The sequence below is a fragment of the Dermochelys coriacea genome, chromosome 2 (genome assembly GCF_009764565.3).
Source record: "Dermochelys coriacea isolate rDerCor1 chromosome 2, rDerCor1.pri.v4, whole genome shotgun sequence".
In the NCBI taxonomy this organism is placed as follows: domain Eukaryota; kingdom Metazoa; phylum Chordata; order Testudines; family Dermochelyidae; genus Dermochelys; species Dermochelys coriacea.
In genome coordinates, this window is record NC_050069.1 from 268,084,851 (window position 1) to 268,093,576 (window position 8,726).

Below are 8,726 nucleotides of genomic sequence, written 5' to 3' on the forward strand. Positions count from 1 at the left end.
CCACTGCACATTGACCAATGAGGGGGGCACATGTAACAGCCTGCATACCCGGCTAGCCCTCGAGCTGCTCCCCATGCATGCAGTGTGCTCGTGCAGGGGGTGGATGGGGGGTCGCTGTCCAGTCCCTGCACACCAGCAGAGCACTATGGGACCTGGAAGAGCTGTTCAGTGAGCTTGCAGGAAGGGCCTGGTGCCATGCAAGCTCCCGAGGCTGGTGTGGGTGCTCGTCCCTGGCAGGAGGAGGTGAACGGGGTTGGTGTGAGCAGAGGCCAGGGGGAGGGGCATGCGGACATTGAAGAGCTCCTCTCTCTACCTTCTGCCCGGAGGCTGGCTTGTTTGTTCCCGTCCCGCTGGCTTGCTGGAGGAGGCTGCCAGGAACCATCTGCCCTCTCAGCGCTGTCTGGCGACGGTGCAGAATGGAAGTAGAAGCTGCTTGTGGCCTGAGAGCAATTCCACTGGTAGCTTCCTTCTACAGCTGGGCTCTCTCCCTTGCTGCTCTCCAGCGCGGGAGGGTTTGGGGGAAGGGGAGGGAACACGAGGTCCTACGCAGGCTCTCAGAAGAAGTGAATTTACCTCCTGGGCTGCTGTTAGTGGCTTATCCCAGACACTGAGTGTATTACAAGGAGACCTAGAAGCCCCTGGCTGGATTGGAGCCCTATAGCTCTGTGGCACTTTTCATGTTACGATCTCACAGCTTTATGTACATTAACTGAGCCTCATTTCCTCTGAGGTAAACTGCAGCACAGAGCAGTGAAGTGACTTGCCACGGGTCACAGCAAGTCACGGGCAGGAGCTAGGATTAGAACCGAGGGTTCCTAGCCCATTAGCTGCTCCAGTTGCTAACCAGTGCTCTCCTCCTCCTGCTCACTAGTAGGGGAAGGCCCTGAAGACCATGAACTGAGCAGGGCGGGCTTCCAGGTGGTATTTTCCCTCCCTGGAATCTCTTTTTAGCCAAGACTGTAGTATCACGCTGACTTGGGTCATCTTAACACAGCTGTGACAAGGTCTCTACCTACACAGCAGCAGCAGCCATGTGTTTGTGAGCACTGCGGCGGGGATAGAGCTATCTACACTCGGTGTCAGCGTGGCCTAACCCAGTCCACCAAAGGGGAGGGAGGCGCTCTTCTCAGCAACCTGAGGGTCAGGAGCTTTCACTGAACCAGCGTGCCTCAGAAGAATCAGTGCGGCTTTGATACCCCTGCAGGAATGTGTATCGTGGGCTGGCAGATCTCATGCACTGAGCAGGATCTGGGCTCGTTATTAGTGGGAGATCAGATCTCTGAGGAGGATCCTGGCCTGTTTCCGGCAGTAGCCCGGCACACGTGGCATTCATCCCTCTGAGGTGAATCCAGAGGCAGGTTCTGTCTTGTGGATTAAGTGCAAAACCAAGCTCAGGTAGTTGCTCAGATTCCCCTGGCCCTTTCCACCAGATGAGAGCTGTGGCCCCCAGTGACCTGGCCAAATCCTGTGCTCCCAGGAGCCTTGGGGGATATATGTAACAATAAATCTGAGCTGGATCTGAAAATGAACCAGGGAGCCAGTGGAGTTGTGTGTGATTGTGAGGGGGAAAAAGGGGTCACATTTTAGTGTAGGAGGTAGGGAGCAGCAGCCAGGGGGGTGGTTTCTCCCCAGTCTCACGCATCACAGTTGCTGTGGATTGTGTCCTGAGCTGTGGGCTCTTCTGAATCCTCATGCTCCCAAGAAATACCAAACCAGCTGCTCTCTTTGTAAGGGCTTATATAACCTAGCGTGCTTCCTGTGGGCTGCTGAGCATCACTGCCCGGGGCTGTCACTTTCCAGCTGACTGCCCAGCAGCACATCTCTATCCCCCCTCCCCTGCGTTCAGATCCAGGATCTTTTCCATGCTGTAGTGTTGGTTTTGGGTTGGATCAGCGCTGAGTGCAGGCTGCACGTTTGCTCCTGTGTGCCCGGAGCACAATAAACCCCCGTGCTGTCGCAAAGAGGCCTCGGTGCTGAATGCAGAGCTCCGCACCAATATCCCACTGCCAGCCTGCAGCTGCCTCATATCCCTGGGGAGCTGTCGGTGCCATGAGAGGAGCCCAGTTTACCAGGCCGCAGTGACATGGGAGAGTTTGCAGGGACCTTGGGCTCCTGTGGAGGTGTGGGTTGGAAACATTTCCAATGTGCTCAGATCAGCTGAGCCGAGAGGGATTTGTCCATCTGGACTTGGACAAGCTAATAGTTTTTGTCCGAGCATTTCACCCTTTGAATCGCTATAGACACCTGCCCCCACTACCGTGAGTTGGGAGCCAGTTAGTGGCATGGGTGGCTCTAAGCATCCTTCGTGTCCAGTTGCAGCGTTGCTGATAGTAACCTCAGCTGCAGACCATGCTCCATGCCTGCCATTGTGCCGGGCTGCCCCATGGGTGTCTCTCTGGGACCAGTCCCACACGTAATTTGCAGTAGACACAGGGCCAGTATAATCAGCCCCGGCTGGACCTCCTGGCATCCGGCTCTCTGCTGTGTGCATTGCTCTGTCTGTATGTCAGTCACACACCACATCCCCTGCTGAGACGCTCTGGGGCACCCAGGTTTTCCCAGCATGCACTGGCACAGATACGGCACATGGTAGGTGCGGATGCACAAACGTGGTCCAAAAGTTGCTAAGATGGAGGCAGTGGGGCTGAGGAGTGATGCACAAACTAGTGTGGTGGTGGCAGCCTCGGCTTTGGAGGTGGGTGTTGTCCATCCCTCAGGGGTCAGTGCAGGGCTGTCCCCAGCAGTCTCCCCCTCCAGGCTTCCTCCAAAATGCCTCAGGCAGTGAGGCCATTGGGATGTGCCTGCCCCGGGGTTGGAAAGTGGATTCAACGAGGAGAGACCATTAAAGGCCAGTGCCCCCCAGCGCTGCATTCCAGAAGGAAAGTGCTTAGCCTGCCATAGCACCCTGGTAGCTACTGGGGGAGTAGCCCTCTTGTTTTGAGGGGTAGGGTAGCAAGTAGGGGGTGGGGGGCTGCTCTGAGGCAATAAGCAGAAAGATGGAGGAACCACAGGAAGGAGATGGACACAGCAGGCCCCAAGGGGCTGGCGTGATTCAGGGACATGGGGAGCTGCAACGCTGCTCCAGCCTGGCTGGCTCGCTAAGGGCTGACCTCGTTTAAGAACGCTGAAGGGAAGAGACGAGAGACGCTAGCGTGAGTGAGTGTTTGAACACAGGGAGCCAGGCACAACTGCAGCTAAGAAAGGGGTGAGCCCAGACAAGGAATCTACCTAGCAAGTCAAACCAGACTGGCCACCCATTTTCCTATAGGCTTATATGGGTCTCTATGGGTCTAGACTTCAGGCCAGCCTGCTGAGCTCAGGGGGAATTGACACCCGCTGAGATCAATTAAAGGGACGTTGGTCCGGTTAGATTTGGCTCAGAACTTCCCATTTGTAAATGACCCCTCTGCTCAGTACAAATTTCACCCTGGGTTTCTTTTAAAGCCCACAGGAAATGGGGCTTTTTGAAATTAAAACAAGCAAACATGCCGCTGACCCTTTTGCCCCCCCCCCAATACCACAGCATGGGAGGTGAACACCAGGCCAAAATTCAGCAGAGGGTGCCAACCTTCCTCCCCAATGCACAATCGCACCTACACAACACCAGCAAATGGGAACCACCACCGATCCGGTCACCGCATTCCACCGGGGTGCTAAAGATCATCATCCATGGCGCTCCCCATCATCCAACTCCACTCTGTGCCCACTACCCAGGGCTCGGCCCCATCCCTCTTCAGGGACCCTTCTCACAAGAGCCCATTACAAACAGAAATAGCCTAATTGCTTCAGCTAGAGTCACAGAGGCGGGTCCAACAGCCTGTGCTACTTAGTGGCATCAACTGCTGGCCTGGATTCTGCAGGTCTGGCATGGAAGCAACAACACCCTGGGGCTATTTGGCGCCAATCCTGCATTGCAGGGGCCCTGTGTTGTGAAAGGGCCTAAGAATGATGGCTGGAGCTTTGGGTCCCGCCAGCCTCACTCCAGGGAAGCAGGCAAGTGTGCACAACAGAGCTCCGTTTCCTGCAGTTCCAGCGTGGGTACAATTCACTGCACTTCCAAAATGACCGAGGCTACTGCCAGCCCTAGTGGGAGTCAGGAGCCTCGATCCTTAGCTAGATACAACGGTGTAAAATAGACTCGTCATCTGTGCTCCCTGCCAACGCTTACACAGAAGAGGCAGCCGGCCAAGTGCAGTGGGTCCACGTGCCTGGTAAAGTTGCCCCCTTTCCTTGCAACTGAGTCTCCCGCTTGCGTTGGTAGCAGCTGGCCCTGCACTTTTCTCAAATGAAAGGCCTGCTAGAAGGAGCAGGGAGTGGGTGGCTGCTCATTCCCAGCGCAAATTGTCTTTGAAAGAGGGTGGGAGGCAGAAATTCAGTTAAAAACCAACCCTTTTGTGCCAGCTGTCTGTATCCTAAAGACACTACCAAGGGCCCAGACCTGCATCTCTTCCTGTCCAGCTCACCTTTCGCTAGAGAGTGCACAAGGGGGAACACGTAGCTCCTGTTTATTAAGGCTTTTGATGCAGCCCTTCCCCAGAGGCAATTCAAATGCTGTTCTTCTCTGACAAGGGGCCCTCCAAAAAGCCAGGCACTTCCAGAGGAAAAAACGGGGCCAGTCCTGGAGGCTCGAGCTGGGCTGAGCCTGTCTCGTGGCTGGAAATAAAAATTCTGCAGCATCAATTCCACCCCCAATCACACCTGTTCAGCCCCATTGTCTTGGGATTCTGCCCCTTGCTTTCAGTATAAGGGGATGACTGAGGATGCAACTCAGCCGTGCATCTGGCCTTCCCTCCGACTGCCAGAAGCTGGGCTGGGACAACAGGGAATGGCCCACTCAATAATTGCCCTGTTCAGTTTGTTCCCTCTGAAGCACCTGGCATTGGCCACTCTCAGAAGACAGGATGCTGGGCTAGATGGACCATTGGTCTGACCCACTCCGGCCATCCTTATGTTCGCTCGAATGCTCTGTGGATGCTGCCTGAGCCAGAACAGAATCTGGCCCCATCTCCTAGCTGGGCGGCTCTGCAGTGTGAGGCCAATCCGCTGAGCAGGGAGGGGGCAGCAGGGTGACAATGGCTGCTCAGGGGGACAAGAGTAGCCAGCAGGAAGCCACAAGGGCTGGGTGGCCGGGTTACCCTGGGAGGAGATGCACAGCACTGAACCCAGTTGGGGCGTGCATACTGCCACTCACCAGCGCTAGTCCCGAGGGCCAGTCGTGTTTGCCTCAGCCACGGTGCATCTGCAATGATCCCAAGGGCTACAGCAGATGAGGGGGCCAGAATCCCCACAGGAGACCCACCATGTATCTCTGCCCAACACTCAGCAGATGGGACTGAGTGCGCCCACAGGGCTGTTCTGTGCATGGAAGACATTTTTCAGTATATCCCCATAGTAATGATGGGGCAAAGACGCCCAGCCATGGATTAAACTTGGCTATAGGATCTGGGGCAGCGATGAATAAACAGCCACTCTCTGCATGCAAAGAGGCCAGCCATGTGGTGCCTGGGGGATCTGGACCAGGCTTAGCCTTCAGCATAGGTGGATTGCAGATGGGGAAACCAAGGCATAGGATGGCATAATGAGAAAGGTTTGGGGGGGGCCCCATGAGGCTCTTGGGGATGGGGACACAGACAATTCTACAAACCTAGTCAACTGGAAGATAAATGAGGGCGAGATGGGCCCCCCGCTCTGAGACAGCTGGGTTGCAATCCTGAGCTGGGGGGGGGGGGTGCAGTGGGATCTTAGACTCCTCACTTGCCTCAGTAACAGCTTGCTGCAGTGAGTTCCACAGAAGAACACAGAGAGACGAAGCCCTTTCCATGACACAGGATGAATTTAGTCACATGCCCTCTTGTTCTTGTGCAACAGGATAATCCACCGGCCTTTGCTGCATCTTAATTTCTAATGCACCCGGCCAGATGCTCAGCTGGTGTAAATGAGCATAGCTCCAAGCTCTGGCTCGAGCCACTCTCCTCTCTATGTGCACACTTGACCGACTGATCTGGGGCAAGTCAGGTTCCTCAGGCTCCTCGTGTGTAGCTAGGATGGCTGAGCTCTGTGGCATCCAACTTTTTCCATGCAAACAGAAGCCAAGCTGGGGAGCTGGCTGTAGTTGGGGGCCAGGGACCCCACTGGGGGTGGGGTGGCTGGAGTTGGGGTGTCAGACGCCCAGCTGGGAGCAGGCTGGTTGGAGTTGGGGGGCCAGGGACCCAACTTGGGGGGATGGCTGGAGTTGGGGGGGGCAGGGACCCAGCTGGGGGGGCTGGCTTGAGCTGGGGGGTCAGGGGCCCTGCTGGGGAGGGAGCTGGCTGAAGTTGGGGGGCAAGTGGCCCATCTGAGGGGGTCTAGCTGGAGTGAGGAGGGCAAGGGGCCAGCTTGGTGGGGAACTGGCTGGGGGAGCAAGGGGCCCTGTTGGGATGGGGGTGTCTCCCCAAAGAGTGCACCCTCTAACTTACCTAGTGCTTGCTCCCTTCAGAGGGCTTGTCTGGGGGAAGGCTTATCTCCCTCCTCATGATCCCCGGCTGGGTCAGGATCCCCAGCACGCAGACAGGGAAACTGAGTCGCAGAGCAGTGAGGTGACTTGCCATAGCCCCATGGGGCTCACTCTCAGAGCTGGGATTCGACACCAGGACCTCCTGGCTCCCAGTCCTGTGCTCAGCCCGCTAGTCACCTCTGCCTTGTGAAAGACCCACGAGCCAGGCCACAGCCAGGGACCCCAAAAGCACCGTCCTCGGCAGGGAGCTGTGCTGGGGAGGGACCGGAGCCCACGCAGCTGGAGCAGTCGTGACCTCACATGGCCCAGGGAAAGCTCCAGGCTGGACAGCGCCGGGGGCCTTCCCTTTCCAGGCTGCAGAGGAGAAATCCAGCCCATTTGCCTCCCCTCTGCTGAGCTTTGGGCCAGGCGAGGGAAGGGACCCGAGACAGAGCGTAACTGTGCACAGGGGCTAGCCCCAGCCTCGCCCTGGCCCTTTGCAGAGCAGGAGCAGTTGACAGGTGCTGGGACAGGCACCCCGGAGACAGACCAGCTGGTTTCCAAGTGGTGGGGAAACCCCCGGCTGGTGCAACAGCCTCCTGTGGGCTCCAGAGGACATGCTTGATCTATACGTGTGTGTGTCCCCTGGTGCCAGCCACATGGTTCGGACCTCCACCCCCGCCCCCCGGAGCCCCTTTTGATGGGAGGAAGGGCGGGGGCCGGGGGGGGAGAAAATCATAAAGATTTCCCATCTTCCCCTCGTTGCTATGTAATCGGCCTGTTGGAAGCCTGATTTCACTTGCTGTCACCATGGAGACCAGGAAAGGAAGGTTTCTATGGTTACAGGCTGGGTTGACATTGGGAAGAGCCAGTTGTTTCTTTTCCCTGCTCGTGTTACACGCCCACTCCCGGCTGCGATGGACACCTCGGACTGGGGTCGGCCTGTCAAAATTCACCACCCCACAGGCAGGTCGTGCAAGGCCCCTAAGCATCAGTCCAGAGCCAGCGAGGGCTTTGTGGTGGCACTAGGGCTTGAACTTCTGTCCCTGTGCTCCCAAAGCTCGGGGCCCAGCCCCTTGAGCTAAAGGAGGATCTCCATTAGCCCTGCAGCCAGCAAGGAAGGCGACTGGGGGCCGAGGAGAAGGGTTGTGATGTAGGCACCTGTGCAACAGACACTGGACTGACACCCACCAGACTCATGGTCCACTAGGGCCATCAAGCTGCTGTCAGACAGCAGCTCCCGCCATGCGCTGGGGGGGGCCGGGGCTTGGAGGCTAAGGGGACGGGCGTGGTACCAATAGCTAGAGCAGTGGTTCTCAACCTTTTCCCTCGCCAGAGCCCCTCCCTACTTGGCAATATGGGACGGGCAGAGTGGTTGCCCCTGACACCTGTTTGCCATCCCCAGGTCCTAGGGGGATGCGGGTAGGTGGACCCAGTGGCCTAGCGCTGAAAGGCTGCCCGCTCCCTGCGTCCTCGGGGCTGGGTGCAGGGCTGATGGGGGAGCTGGCGGCCAGTGCTCTGCATTGCCTAGCGCAACCCCAGGGTCCATCCCTGTCTATCAGTCACTGGAGCTCGTCCCCGTTCGTAGCCAGCAGGTGCTTTGGGAAGCACTCCAGGCGCTCAGCCCTGACGCCTCTACTGATCCCAGCCACACGCTGGCACCGCTCCCCTCACTCGGAGCTGCTCCCATGACAGCAGGGGCTGGCGGCACTCAGGCGAACTGATAAGGGCCTCCCAGGGAGGTGGAAAATGCCAAGCATCCAGCAGGCCCCAGGGGATCGGAGACTTGCCACGGCGGGGAGGTGGCAGTCTCCAGCCCTGGGCGAGGTGGTGAGTACCCCAGCCACCAAAGCGCTAAAGAATGCTCAAGCGCGCAGCTGGAGGCGATCTATAAATAAATGAGAAGGGCTCATGCTTCCATATAGGGCAGAAAAAGGGCTTCTCGCACCCTGATAACACAGCCCCCGGTGCCTCCAACCCCGCCTGCCGAGGAAGACAGAAGGAACCCACTTCTAATCACACATGGAGCCCACCTTAGCTTGTGGGTGCCAAACCGATCATAACAAATCCTGCACACCAGGTATGTAGCACAACCCAGGAGACTCCAGGTTGGGCAGGAGGGGGGTGTTACGCCCTACATTGATTATCTGGGCATGGGCATTATCCAGACCACAGCGATCAAAGGGTTTAGGAGTGGGGGGGAGCGAGGGGAAGGTGCCTTTGGAAAGGATCATAGGGCCCGGGTGGACCCCAG